Source organism: Euprymna scolopes, chromosome 27 (genome assembly GCF_053919585.1).
Source record: "Euprymna scolopes isolate OS-2025 chromosome 27, ASM5391958v1, whole genome shotgun sequence".
Classification (NCBI taxonomy): Eukaryota; Metazoa; Mollusca; class Cephalopoda; order Sepiida; family Sepiolidae; genus Euprymna; species Euprymna scolopes.
Genome location: NC_136508.1, coordinates 66,387,657 through 66,402,974, shown reverse-complemented (window position 1 = coordinate 66,402,974; position 15,318 = coordinate 66,387,657). Strand labels below are relative to the sequence as shown.

The 15,318-nt window shown below is 35.9% G+C and overlaps 1 protein-coding gene across 4 annotated transcripts in view; it reads right to left on the bottom strand.

Annotated features, from left to right (window-relative positions):
- Positions 1–15,318, bottom strand: part of LOC145248886 (copper-transporting ATPase 1-like) — a 379,604-nt gene that overhangs the window by 171,144 nt on the left and 193,142 nt on the right. The window lies entirely within an intron of this gene.

Here is a 15,318-nt window from a genome sequence, read left to right as displayed (position 1 = left end):
ACCCTGTATTCAATAGAGAAAATATTATTGGAATGTTTGAAAAAAATAAAGTCACAGTAGATTATTACTGGGATATCCAATATCCGACATTATTTATGGCATATCAACTCTTTTCAGGTTATACACAAGTTGTTTGGGAATAATAAATAAAAAAAAATAAAAAAATCTTGAAATGTGCTTCTCTGTAAATAAGATAAGCAAGCATGCATTAGAAAATGATCAAATTATTTGTAAAAAAAAAAAAAAAAAAAAAAAAAAAAAACGTAATAGTTAGAAATACAATTATTTTGATAGTACGTCTCATTTTTCTAAACAACAAAATAATTAATATTACTCTCCTGTCTCTGTAGTTGGAATCTCTTTTCCATTAGTTTTGTTACTCTCCTACTATATCTTCCAATCTCACTATTAGACATGTGAAATTTTATTTCTCATGTCACAACATGCTTTATTTATATCACAAGTTGTTGTTATAAAATTTGAAACTATTAAATTATTAAACTAGAAACCATTAATATTCTGCCCATCAAAATAACCCTGTGATTATCTCCCAGCAGAACCTTTCCCACATTTCTAGCAATTAACCCTCTTTTCATGACCTTTCACAAAAATTGTAAAAAAAATAAATAAAATAAAATAAAAAATGTGTGTATCAGGGCGAAAGGTTAAGGTAAAGAAATGGTTTATGGACAAGGTCAAAGATATCCTTAACCAGTATAAATACATCACTTAAAATGCATTATGAGTAACTAATTTATGTTGACAATTCCGAACATAGGTATTAGGCCTTATTGTGGATCTGCTCGGATTTAGGGTGCCAGCAAAATGCTTTATATTTAAGTTTAAATGTTTTACTAGCATGGTTGCCTAATGTTACTCAAGCCAAACGTGTGACATATTTCTATTAAAATTTCTATCTCTTTATCTATCTTTCACTCTTTTCTCCTACTCCCGTTTCCCCACCCTCTCTCTCTTCTTTGCTCAACCACTCCTTTCTCTGGACATACACACATAGAGCTCGTTTTTATAAATTCCTTGAGGAACGAGTCGGCATAGAATTAACTCCTCGATAAAAGAATCAATTACTTTCCTTTTAGTGCATAATTTGTTTCGACCCCCCCCCCCGCCCGAAGAAATATGCACCAATTTAGAATCAAAGAATAATTTTTTTTTCTTCTAAATCTTAGATATGAGGTGCCTTAAATAAGTTTCCAGACTTCTTTTGTACAAGTGTTTAAAATTGTCAGACTCTTGAAAATTCAGTATGTTATTGCTATACATCTTATGAGATGATTGACCAATTTTTGTGATTTCAGATCCAAATAAACAGCTACAGTAAGAATTGGAATACACCCTACTAAAGCTTGATTGTCACAACTGGGGAATTTCAAAAATGCAATCTGGACGTGAGGACACTTGAAAAGAACGATATGCAATAAAATTCTGGTTTAAACTTGGAAAGAATGCCACAGAAACGCATGCAATGCTTCTGACTGCTTTTGGGCCATCTTGCATGAATTGAATATCAGTTTTTGAGTGGCATAAGAGATTCAAGGAAGGCAAGGAGTCTCTGAGGGATGATAAGGTGTGAAAGAAGTAAGGAAATCAGAACATCAGAGTTGATTGCTCAAATAAAGAATTTCATGGATAAGGACCGTCGTGTGTCTATAGAGACAATAAGTGCACAGTTTGATGTCAGTTTGGAAACTGTACACATAATTATTCACGGGGAACTGAAGATGCAGATAATTTGTGCGAATATACCAGTCCACAACTCCATCCTTGTGACAGACTATTTGACCAAGATGGGCATCAATACAGTTCTTCACCCTTCCTATAGTCAAGACCTTTTTCTGTGACTTTTGGTTATTTCCTAAGCTCAAGGAAAACCTTAGAGGTCATCGTCATGAGACAATTGAGATGATAGAGGCTGTGATGAGGGTCATTGACACGCTCACACAAGAGGACTTCCATGGGGCCTCCCAGAAGTTGTTAGAACGGTACAGCAAGTGCATTGCAGCCGGAGGAGATTACTTTGAATGGGACTAGAGTTTAATGTGCATACTATCAATAAAAGTGTCCATACAAAAAAGTCTAAACTTATTTAAGGCATCTCAACTGTATTCGGATTATTTAATGCCGAATCCAGTAATTTGTTTTGTTAAGTTTTTATGCTTCAAGTTGTTTGACATCTTAAAATATTTATTCATGGTGTTTAGTTCAGTTCTTTTGTAGAGAAGATTGTTGCTTTTTACTTTACAGAGTTTGCAAAGTGAATGAGATACAAAAAAAACATCAATGTTTGATGCTTTCAAGTCAGAAAGTCAATATCTTTAGACAGCCCGATCTGGTAACTTATTAAAACAGTGCCTGTTTTTGTGATTCCAACTTCAACAGAGTATTGGTATAAAAAATGTGGAGTCCTGGCAATGTTGTAGTTCAGCGAGTGACTTTAGTGTGTGAGTAACAATGTCAAACACTAATTACTTAGTTTGTTCTGTAGTTAACGCAACAAGTAGAGGGGCACGTAACACAACAAGTAGAGGGGCACGTAACACAACAAGTAGAGGGGCACGTAACACAACAAGTAGAGGGGCACGTAACACAACAAGTAGAGGGGCACGTAACACAACAAGTAGAGGGGCACGTAACACAACAAGTAGAGGGGCACGTAACGCAACAAGTAGAGGGGCACGTAACGCAACAAGTAGAGGGGCACGTAACGCAACAAGTAGAGGGGCACGTAACGCAACAAGTAGAGGGGCACGTAACACAACAAGTAGAGGGGCACGTAACACAACAAGTAGAGGGGCACGTAACACAACAAGTAGAGGGGCACGTAACATCAAGTAGAGGGGCACGTAACAACAAGTAGAGGGGCACGTAACACAACAAGTAGAGGGGCACGTAACACAACAAGTAGAGGGGCACGTAACACAACAAGTAGAGGGAGACGTAACACAAAAAGTAGAGGGAGACGTAACAACAAGTAGAGGGGAACGTAACAACAAGTAGAGGGGAATGTAACAACAAGTATAGAGGCACGTAACACAACAAGTATAGAGGCACGTAACACAACAAGTATAGAGGCATGTAACACAACAAGTATAGAGGCATGTAACACAACAAGTAGAGGGGCATGTAACACAACAAGTAGAGGGGCACGTAACACAACAAGTAGAGGGGCACGTAACACAACAAGTAGAGGGAGACGTAACACAACAAGTAGAGGGGCACATGACGTAACAAGTAGAGGGGCACATGACGTAACAAGTAGAGGGGCACGTAACACAACAAGTAGAGGGAGACGTAACACAACAAGTAGAGGGAGACGTAACACAACAAGTAGAGGGGCACGTAACGCAACAAGTAGAGGGGCACGTAACACAACAAGTAGAGGGGCACGTAACACAACAAGTAGAGGGGCACGTAACACAACAAGTAGAGGGGCACGTAACACAACAAGTAGAGGGGCACGTAACAACAAGTAGAGGGGCACGTAACACAACAAGTAGAGGGGCACGTAACACAACAAGTAGAGGGGCACGTAACACAACAAGTAGAGGGAGACGTAACACAAAAAGTAGAGGGAGACGTAACAACAAGTAGAGGGGAACGTAACAACAAGTAGAGGGGAATGTAACAACAAGTAGAGGGGCACGTAACACAACAAGTATAGAGGCACGTAACACAACAAGTATAGAGGCATGTAACACAACAAGTATAGAGGCATGTAACACAACAAGTAGAGGGGCATGTAACACAACAAGTAGAGGGGCACGTAACACAACAAGTAGAGGGGCACGTAACACAACAAGTAGAGGGAGACGTAACACAACAAGTAGAGGGGCACATGACGTAACAAGTAGAGGGGCACATGACGTAACAAGTAGAGGGGCACGTAACACAACAAGTAGAGGGAGACGTAACACAACAAGTAGAGGGAGACGTAACACAACAAGTAGAGGGGCACGTAACACAACAAGTAGAGGGGCATGTAACACAACAAGTAGAGGGGCACGTAACACAACAAGTAGAGGGGCACGTAACACAACAAGTAGAGGGGCACGTAACACAACAAGTAGAGGGGCACGTAACACAACAAGTAGAAGGGCACGTAACACAACAAGTAGAGGGGAAGATACATAAAGTACATCCGTATAAAATTTCATAAAAATCGGCCCAGCTGTTGCAGAGTCTATAGGGAACAAACTTACACACACAAAAACAAAGTTCCTGATATAATCTAATATATAAACGGCTATATATCTGTCTGTCTCCATGTGTTCAAACTATCTCCTCCGAAACGAAAAGTCGCAGAGTGGCTCTAGGGGTCTCAAATGATTGGATTTTTTACGGACTGTTATTTTATGGGTTTTCTGCCGATTAAAATAGTTTTCAAGGGGTCAAAAATGGGTCAAAATTGAAAAAAATCGTTGTATATTTTGTACATTCATCTTATTTTTAATTTTTAATCAGTTTATATGCGTGTCACGTTGGTACAGTGGTAAAGCTTTGAATGCTAGTTTTGGTTTCGATTCTAGCTAAGTACTTTTTTAAAAAATTTTTTTTAGGGGAGTGGGGGTCTGAAAAAGATTTTCATGGCTAAATAGACTAAGTTTGCGCAGGATCCACACTCATCAAGTACCCAGATACCGTAATACTTAAAATTAAAAATTAGTTTAGTTCAAATGTTGATATATATTTTAATGTAAACGTGAAAAAAAAAACGATTTGGACACTGAAAACGTACACAGTAAAATAATACGTTTTATTGTCGCGTTGATTTTGTACGTATGCGCAACCGGAAGTCGTAAACCGGATGTTGGGTAACAATACATGTTACAAGGTCATTTGAGTTTTAAAATTATATAGATAGATATATACATACATGCACACACGAAATCTGGATAAATGAAAATATATTTAAGAGTATTTTACACCCGTTCAAAGTCAGACCCCCTCCCTCCCCTGCTAGTAATAGATAGATATTTTCATTTTAAAGAGGAAAGTTGGGGTTGGGTTGAAGGCATTAAAGAAATCTAAACTATTCAATTAAAACAAAATACTGAGACATGATGAAACATGCACAAAATAAAAATATAAAAACATTTTATCGTATAACACTGTTTTATTATGACATCCGTGATTAATTTATACATGCATGCATGTACACACACACATGTGTACGTATAGATACTAGTGTTGAGACGATTAATCGGAATTAGAAAAAAAAAAATCACAATTTTTATGGCACTGGAATCAGTATTGAAAAAAAAAAAAAAAATCCGCTTATTGTCCTATACCAAAAACGATTCCTTTAATTCCCCCCCCTTTTTTTTTAAATTTAAAATCCAATTTTCCATTGCTGTTACTAATGACAAATATTTATTGATATCAAACTACCAGTGAAGCTAAAATCTATAGCTCATACCAACACAAATGTATTTTTACATGTGCGAAAATATATGCAGATATTATACATGGGTTATGACTAGGGCTATGACAAGAGAATATCCTTATCATTGCTATGACTCTCGAGTATATATCCGACATAGTTAATCAATCGAGAACCACATCACTATCTAACAACATAAAATATTAACTGATATATACTTGAGGGTCAAAATAATAAAAGAATATTCTCTTGCTATAGCCCTAGTTATGACAGTAATCAAAAAAATAACAAAATAATTTTTTTTTTTTTTTTAATTATGTAGAGGTTTTAAAAGAATCAGAATCCATAATTGTATTGGAATCAGAATTTTAGTAAAGAATTGGTAATTTTATTAGAATCGTCGCATCTTTTAAAATGATGTATATGTTTGATACGTAAACCATATCAAATTTATGCTATGCATTTACAAAAAAAAAAAGACACTGATCTCGCATAAGTTAATATTTTACTTATACTCCTGAAATTTTGAGATGTCGATTGATATTTCATATTTGAATTATTTGGAGTACTCTTCTCATCGAAGGTGTTCTTTTCACAATGTTTTGGTTGATGTAATCCATCTTCTTAAGGTATATCTTGTCAAACTAGGGAGTTTTTCTGTCAAACGCAGAAATCTACACAGAATTTCAAATGGAACTCTTTATCTAATCCACAATTTAAAATACAATTATGAATTACTTAGAACTTTTACCTAGTTATGACTGATCCGCTTAGATTAGGGTTTCGTTCAAAATTCTGTGCATTCCCAAGTTTGATAGAAAGATTCTCAAGTTCAGCAGAAAGATTGTCAGAATTCGACAAGATACATCTGAAGAAGGTCAGAGATTACATCGACCAAAACAAAATTCAAGATGAGAATAGTAGTCCAAAGAATCTAAATATGTAATATTTTACTGTTTAAATTTTCATTTCCATTTTGTACTTTCGTCTTCCAGTTTACCAATTGTCCTTTGGTCTCCCTTCCCTTTCATATGGACGAATTTTAACCAAGCTTTTGCACTGTGTTCATCCCATTACCTCTGTACTTCTTTTTCTATCTGGTTTAAATGTCTGTAACATGTAATTTTAGCATTTTTTTTTTTTTTTTTTTTTTTAGATATAATCTATTTATATAAAGTTAAAACTCCGGTACACTAACAACCCTAATATAATATGCATAGACAAACATTTTATTATGCGTTCACATTTTTTATCTGCAATACCTAAGTTGCTGTATTAAATTAATATCGCTTTCATTTTGCAATTCATCTGGCTTGGGAGGGTCACCGCTTATCAAGCTCAAAGACCACCTAAGGATAAGGATTAATAAATATAAGATACACTCTGAGACAACACCATGATCCGTAATGGTGGAACTTGGTTGGTTGGTTGGTTGTTTTTTGTTTTATGGCATATCAACCCTTTTTGGGTTATTTAATGCCGAATCCAAAGATTCAGAAGAAAAATTTTTTTAATAGAATATATTTGTTGTTTTCACGTTGGTTTCTATTTAACCCATAGTTGGGACCCTAACAGGTACTACCACTCCGGGTCAGAGTGGACCTGGGAGCAATGGTAATTAAAGGGTGGCTCCACACTCCTCAAAGCCCACAAGCTGGGGCCTCACCACTGGATATAGTTTAAGGTCATATCCAGGACCCACATTGAGGGACTTTTACCCTCTGCAGGGGGGCAGTCGGCGTATTCTAATGCCCCACTGACAGGGCCGGTGGAACTTGGGTAAGGTTTGACGGCTCAGTAAGAACTTATTTACATCAAATTTGAAAATAACTATGTTATAGTCAACTTAAAAGCAGTCTCGTACTATTATGTTCCACAGATGGAAAGAAATTTTGCTCATAGAATTTCCATTCAGTTTTAGGCACTGACAGAGTGTAAGGGAAATTATTTTGTAAGGGAAATTATTGAGAGTTGTTATTGCTAGACGACTATTTGTTGCATAATATTTTGCAGTGGGAGCGGGGGTGGGGGTGACATAGATTGAAGTTCAATTGAGCATTTGCCATGAAAACAAGCCAAGCCATGAGTGAACGATTTGAAGGTAATTTTACCTCTATAATGCCCCCCGGGGGGGGGGGGTCAACTAGAGTTATCCCATGACTAATATTTGTGCAAAAATTTTTTTTAAATCCAAGGCATAGTTATTGAGAAAAGTGCGAACGGATGAATATGAATTACTACGCCCAATCCTTCCTTTGCCAGGGAACCAATAACGATACAGCATAGACTCGCAACGCCTCTTCCGTGAGAAAGAAGTTGGAAGGTGAAAAAGTCATTGTTGTTTTCTTTTAAAGTAAACACATTGTATCAAGGAATTCATATAAAGTGCACGATTGAAATTAATGCTTGACCAAATGTCAAAGATCATTAGATGACAGTAAACTTTAAAAAAAGAAAACAAAAAAAAAAGGTCAGTACTCAAAAACTTAATCTTAATCTGATGTTGAAGCAACCCAAAACGTCCTATAACTCCAGAAATATATCATGGACGATTCTGCCAGATGCATTGTATAGAATTGGTTCGATAATTGAACTCATTCAGAAACTAAATGGTAATTTTAGTAGTAGACTGGTTTGCATGTTTCTGTTTTTCAGGTTATGAAATAATACCAATTATAAATAAATGGGTACACTAATTAAATACAAGTTGCTATTTTGCCTGTAGCTACGAAGTTATGGTGAGTTCATATCTTTCTTAAGAGTATGCGTAATATGATCAACAGGGTAGTAGTAGTAGTAGTAGTAGTAATAGTAGTAGATATGTAAAATCCCAGTCGGAACTCTGGTTTCTGGCTACGGATTTTTATCCTGGGCCCTCAAAATCAACCGAGATTAGACCATTCCTGTAATGATCCAATTCCTTTTGATTTTGCGGTGGCAGTAAAGTTATGTGCAGTCCTAGGGGGTCCACTCTTCCAGGCTTTACCTTCTCTCTTTGAGATGCGGTTAGTCTATTGCTAATCGCCTGAGGCACCCTCGCTGGGGAATGCCGACGGGGCTGTCCAGGCACTTTTTGCGGATCAGAGTGCCCCTCCTCTTGGGCGCTGACTTCTCAATCCCACTTTCCGACCCTGGTGTCGAAGTTCTTGCAGTGGGAGAGAACTAGATATCGCAATGAGTTTATGGTAGAGGCTTTGTTGTTTTGTTTTATGGTAAATCAACCATTTTCAGCTTATTTAATGCTCTCCTCCATTTAGCCCCAAAACCCCCCAGGGGATGTCAAATTCTGGTGAAAATGAATAAACGGTGCAGTTTTAGGCCTCAACTTGTAAATCTGAGTTCTGCACCATACAACAAAAAAAAATAAGAAATGATAATCCATCATTTGCCCCCCCCCACTCCCATTTAGCCCAAAAAGCCCCACATATATATGTATATATTTAAATTTGAGTTCAGCACCATGCAAAACTGCTACATAGACTTACACAGAAAACTTTGAACAAGTATGTTAAAATAGTCCCAAAAATAGAGTGTTTTTTATTAGCCCTAAAAGAGCCCCTGGGGCACACTCAAGGGTTATCGCAAAGTATAGACAAACAAAATTATATAGAAATCAGTTAGTTACAACTTTTTTTTTAGAAAGTTTTATAAAAATCCAAGGCATCAATTTTATTTTTTTTTTAATAAGCACAAAGGTGTCAATTTTGGCCATTTTAACCTGAAAGGCAACCCTAGGGGGACAACCAGAGTTTTCCCGGAAAATCCGTTCTGTTACTTTTTACTCATATCATGTTTAATGTTTGTGCAAAATTTAAAAAAATTCCAAGGCGTAGTTATTGAGAAAAGTCGGACGGATGAAATGACGAATGGAGAAGGACGAATTTACAGGTCCACTCTCCTTTTGTCGGGAGGGGGGGGGGGCAATAAGGAAAACAAATCGCATGAATAGGATGTTCAAGACTGATGAAAAGTCGAACTTGTTTGTAATCAAGTGGAAAGAAATAACAATGGGAGAGAAAGAAGAAGGAAAAACGGGCAAAAGGTTAATTTTTGTGCTTGTTCAATGTAAATGTATATTTTGGTGTGAAAAAGTCAGTCAGCTGTAACATCATGCCCGACATCCATTCCTTAACCGCAGTAAGCATTCACTTGGTTGAATTGCAATCATTGTCTGAATGAAGCAAAACAAGTTGTGTATGTGTGAGGCGGGGAAGGGGACTTTTGTATACGGTTTATTTAGAAGCGAGTATGTCTAATTACTGTCGATGCGTATTTCTTACAAACATACATACATGTATCTATATTAATATATACATATAAATACGTACACACACATATTTGTATATTTTGGCAACAGGTCATTATTTAAACACGTTTGATTGAACACGATAGAATTATTCCTTTTTCCGATCTTGTTGGATATCTTTTCTATTTGCCGAGCGGTCTTTTTTAATTATACAGAATGGCGCCTAGAAAGCACTTGAGGAAAATATGGATGACCAACAACTTCTGGGCGCCATTCTGTATAATATGTCTGCCAAAATTAAAAAGACCACTCGGCAAATAGAAAAGATATCCAACAAGATTGGAAAAAGGAATAACTCTGTCATGTCCAATCAAACGTGTATACATGCGATTATCTTATATAAAAATATCACCTCCTAAAAATTTCTAAGACTTGATACTACAAGATTCATTGACCAGTGATCTATTTCATCTCATTATTCAGATATATATAAAATCAGAATACTGAGGTGAATATGATCCCAGCTTATTGAATCCTGTGGTATCAAGTCTTACAAAATATTTTTATGGGGTAATCTTTTTCTTCTATTATATAAAAGGCAAACTGTGTGTGTGTGTTTGTATGTCTGCCAAAAACTTTCGACACACGCAACGGATCTTCACGAGATCAGTATCGTTTTTGAAGCTTGACATCTCAGACGACAAATCTCAAAAAAATTGGGAAAAAGCATTAATTCCTTCACCCTCAACTCGTTTGTTTTTTACAAGGAGAGGTTGCTTTTTTCGTCAACAATTTCACAAGACATTGTCTCTGTTGGATTGACTAGTCTTAATTTCAATGCTCACGACTTCCGGTTTCACCATGGACGCATCAGCTAAGACGTTACTTTTTATTATTTTTTTTTTATCTTTTTCTCCTTCGCATTATGGGTTTGAGCCTGCCTGCTTGCTACCACTTTTTTTTTTAAACACCTTTCTCCACTCAGGTTGCCTACTGTTGTTTGGATCCCCTCCCCCCCCCCTCTGCTACTACCACTTTTTATTTTTTTCAAGGTTCCTTACTACACCATCTCGACACACCCGAGCAGTGCCGGGTATCTTCACTAGTATTTTTATATAAAATAATTCGAGCCAAAAAAGGAATAGCTCAATATACTAGATAGAGCAAAATAAAATTTAGAGACGGAATAAATCTATGATCATCAATTCCCAATGGATCTTTACTTTATTATCCAGGATACTTTATTGAAAAGAATTGGAATGTACCTTCAATGTGGATTTTCATCAACCAATTTGGAATCTAACAACATCATTCCTTTTTGTTCAAGGATTATTAGTTCATTCAGATAACAAAATCTCATATCCTTTCTTTGTTTCAACCCTTATTTTCTTTATCTATGTCCCTTAAAAAGATTTAATCTTTAAAAGTCATCAGGGATCTCATCAGAGATGCCCCATCGGGAATATCTTTTCTCTTCCTGCTGAACAGTTCGTATTTTTTTTTTTTTTTTTTTATTACATTTTCACCCCAAACAAGACAAATTGCCACTTTGGTGTAGGGGGCTACTATCAGGGGCAACAACTACTGGGGTACTATGTAGGGATTTGGGCAGCAAGATGTTGGTTCACGTTGCACTTGAACTTCTGCACGTCAGTACAGTTGGGGAAGCAGGGACCTGGAATGGAATTCCAGAGTCTAGCTGTTCTGGGGAAGAAACTATTGGAGTAAAAAGATCTTTTACATCTAGGGATCTCTACAGTGTAGAGGTGGGATTTAGCAGCCTGTCGGGTTTGTCGAGGGTGCTCACGTCGTGGGGGCACAAGTGATTGCAGTTCGTCAGAGCATTCACCACTAAAATACTTGTAGAAAAGGCAGAGGGATGCAACATTTCATCGATGGGACAGAGGCTGAAGCTTAGATGCCAGTTCAGGGCCTATCAGGTTTGCGACTCTCTTTTGAACCTTGTAGCAGATGCACCAGCCCAGATGTGACAGCAATAAGACAACTGAAGGATTCAAAACGGTAATTAAAACATGTTCCCTACACGGAAATTCCATAGCAAACCCCACTCTTCCAACTGGTTTATTTCTACTTGCGCAGCTGCCATTGCTCAAAGACAATAGGCATACCACTGAAGATTTCACCGACATGTAGATAAAAGTTTATAGAAGTTAGAAGTAATTACAAGAAAGAAATAGCAACAGCTGAAAGAGAGTATGCCGAAACCACCAGAAAACGCATTGAAGCATAGAAATTAGGAATCTGTGATTCCTGGAAAATCTACAACAGTGTAGTAAATGATGTGCAATCAACAATCCCCCAACTATCCAACAATCACTCCCTCCTTGACTTTCCTTTGCAGACAGATGCCACACTAGATGATCTAAAAATCACCCTTTCTCAGGTGCATGATATCATAAAAAACCTAGACACCTCAAAAGCATGTGGACCTGACCTCATCCTGGCTGTGCTATTAAAAAAATGTCCGGCTGAGGTTGTTCCAGTCCTCTCCAAACTTTACAACAAATGCTTTAACAAATCATGCTTTCCTGATTGCTGGAAAACTGCTGTCATGGTACCGCTTTACAAGAATTCTGGCGAAATTATCACCCCATTAGCCTCCTCCCGCTTTTCGTCAAAATATTTGAGTCCATAATTAACCAAGCTCTAGTCCATCACCTTACAGCTGCTAAACTTCTGACTGACCAACAATATGGATTTAGGCAAGTCCGTTCTACAGCAGATATCCTAACTGTAATCTGTGAACGTATATGCCATACACTGGATAAAGCAGGGGAGGGTAGAGTGGCAGCCCTAGATATATCTAAGGCTTTTGACAAGGTTTGGAACGATGGTCTTCTCAGGAAAATCAAATCACACTATATCACTGGACAAATACTTAACATAATTAAATCCTTCTTAAATAAGAGAAGAATCCAGGTTGTCCTTAATGGTCGTACATCTAAACAATATTATATAAATGTGGGTGTACCTCACGGGTCGATTCTTAGACCTTTATTATTCCTAATATTCATAAATGACCTCCCTGACAAAATTGTCTCTGAGATGGGTATATTTGCTGATGACACCATGCTCTACAACAGGCACGAGGGGGAAACAAACATATATCTAAGGAAATGGCAGAAATACTAGAGGAAAACCAACTAGTAGTGGAATGGAGACAAAAAGGGATGGTAACATTCAATGCTGCCAAGACTAAGCTAGTTTTCTTTAATAATTACAAGAAACCTTCTCTACCACTAATAGCAATGGCTAAAGATACATTACCTAAAAGTACTCTCAAACTCCTTGACTTAACGTTCACAGGGAACATGGGTTGGAACAGATACATTCAGAGCATTGTGAGGGCCGCTGCAAGGAAGGTGGGCTCTCTATACCGTGCTAGAAAGCTACTTACGCCTGAATGTATCCTGTACCTCTACAAGGCCACCATTCGCCCATGTATGGAGTATTGTTGTTACATTTGGGATGGTGCATCTGCTACTAGTCTTTTGATCCTGGACAGGGTTCAAAAAAGAGTCGCCAATCTGATAGGTCTTGAACTTCTAGGCTTTAGCCTCTGTCCCATCGATGAACTAATGTATCCCTTTGCCTGTTCTACAAGTATTTTAATGGGGGATGCTCTGACGAACTACAAGCCCTTGTATCCCCCTCAATGTAAATACCTCCAGCAAACAGCAAAATCCCACCCCTACACAGTAGAGATGTAAGAAGGTCTTCTACTCTAACAGCTTTTTCCCAGAAATGCTAGACTTTGGAACTTGCAAAAGTTCAAATGTAATATGAACAGACTACTTGCTGCTCAACTCCCTACATAGTATCCATGCAACTTATGGCCCTAATAGTAGCCCCCTGCATCAAAATGCCACCGAAAAAAAAAAATATATGTATATATATATTTTCTATGTATGTGCTTAATAGCAAAATTATTTCAAAGAAGATTTAATATTTTTCCAATGACTTTTAATCTAAAGAGATGAGCCTACATCGAAAATCCATGGGTTAAGGAAATTACTAAGAATTGTATTCTTCGTTCAAATAATAAATTTTTGTTTTGAAAAATTACATTTTTCTGAATTAAATTAAAATTATATATATATATATATATATATATATATATATATAATTTAAAGGAGATTAGAATAATAGTCTATAGAGCTAAGTGTATTTTAATGTAATAGTGAAATTACTAGTTTAATTAAAATACAGGAAATGCTCGTTGTAATTTAGATATATAATAAGCTCGATAGTTAAATGTCCTAGAGCTAATTCAATATTAAGTAAGGTGATTTATAATTTAAAAGTTTTAAAATTTTTTAAATTTAACAATCAAAATTTAATTAAATTAAAAATCAGTTTCATAAGAAGGAACAACAACAAAGTCAATTATCTGTACGATCGTTTCGGAAATCCGTGCTTTTTATTTGTGGTATACATGAAGTCACGTAGAATAATTATACATAGTTTTTTTGGTAAGCACGGTCTCCTCATCAGCAAATTTAGGAGGATTTCTATTGAATTGAAAAGACACCAAAAATAAACCTAGCATTAAAAGTAAGGCAGATGAATCTGAAAAATTGAAGTAAAAGGTTTGGATATAAAATTTATAAGAAAATTAATAAGAAAATTTGTATAGGTTAGAGATAGAAATGAGTAGAAAAAATATATATATTTTTGAATTTACATAATAAATTTGATTTAAAAATATATAGATATATAATTACCTTTTGGTTTTTCTTTTTTTGAAATCAGGAACTGTATTTAAAGTAGTCATTTAGATGTTTGCTATAGCTTTTTATTTTATTGAATGATGAATTTTAAAAGGGCGACGCTCGTGCAGTAAATTGTTTCCGTTAGCGTATTTTGATTTAGAGACGCTACAGTTAATATCTATAGAGAGAGATTTTTTTTTTTTTTTTTTTTTTTTTTTTTTTTTGCAAGTTTTTAAGGGGAGATAATTGTCATGGCTTTATTTATTATTTGATTTACGAGTCTAAGGGCGGTAATTGGTTTAACTTAATTTATTAAAAAAAAAAAAAAAAAAAAAAAAAAATCTATTTTTACTAATGAGTAATTTTTAATAATTTAAGGTGGTTTATATTTATTAAATTTAAACCAACGTTTATGATTACACGATAGAAGCTCGTGTCTTGAATTTACTAGTTTGTTTGTGCTTTTTATATCTTCATATTTTAAAATTTTTAGGGTTTCTTTTGTACATAATGTACAAAATTTATCTCCTGGTTTATATGATTTGCAAGTCTCAATTATTTGCCATTTTAAGTTGAAAGAAATATTGCTATTTTTTAGTTGCCAAATATAGTTGGATAGAGTAGTTTGGTTTGATAGAGAGTTATTTTTAAAAGAATGTTTGTGCGTTGAAATTCTATGTTTTATTGGGCCAGATGTGGAACCAATATATATTACCTCTTGATTATTATGATTATTTTCCGTTAGGTCTATTGTTGGATTATAATGTGGTGGGTTGGTTAATAATTGATCGGTAGATTGATTTAAGTTGGTGTTATTATTTAATCTGGTAGTTGAGTTATGGCTGTTGATAGGTTCTTGTATATTTGGAGTTTTTGATACTGTGCAGCTATAGATAACATTTTTAATTTTACATGAGCCTTGTAGGGGACATTTATTTTTT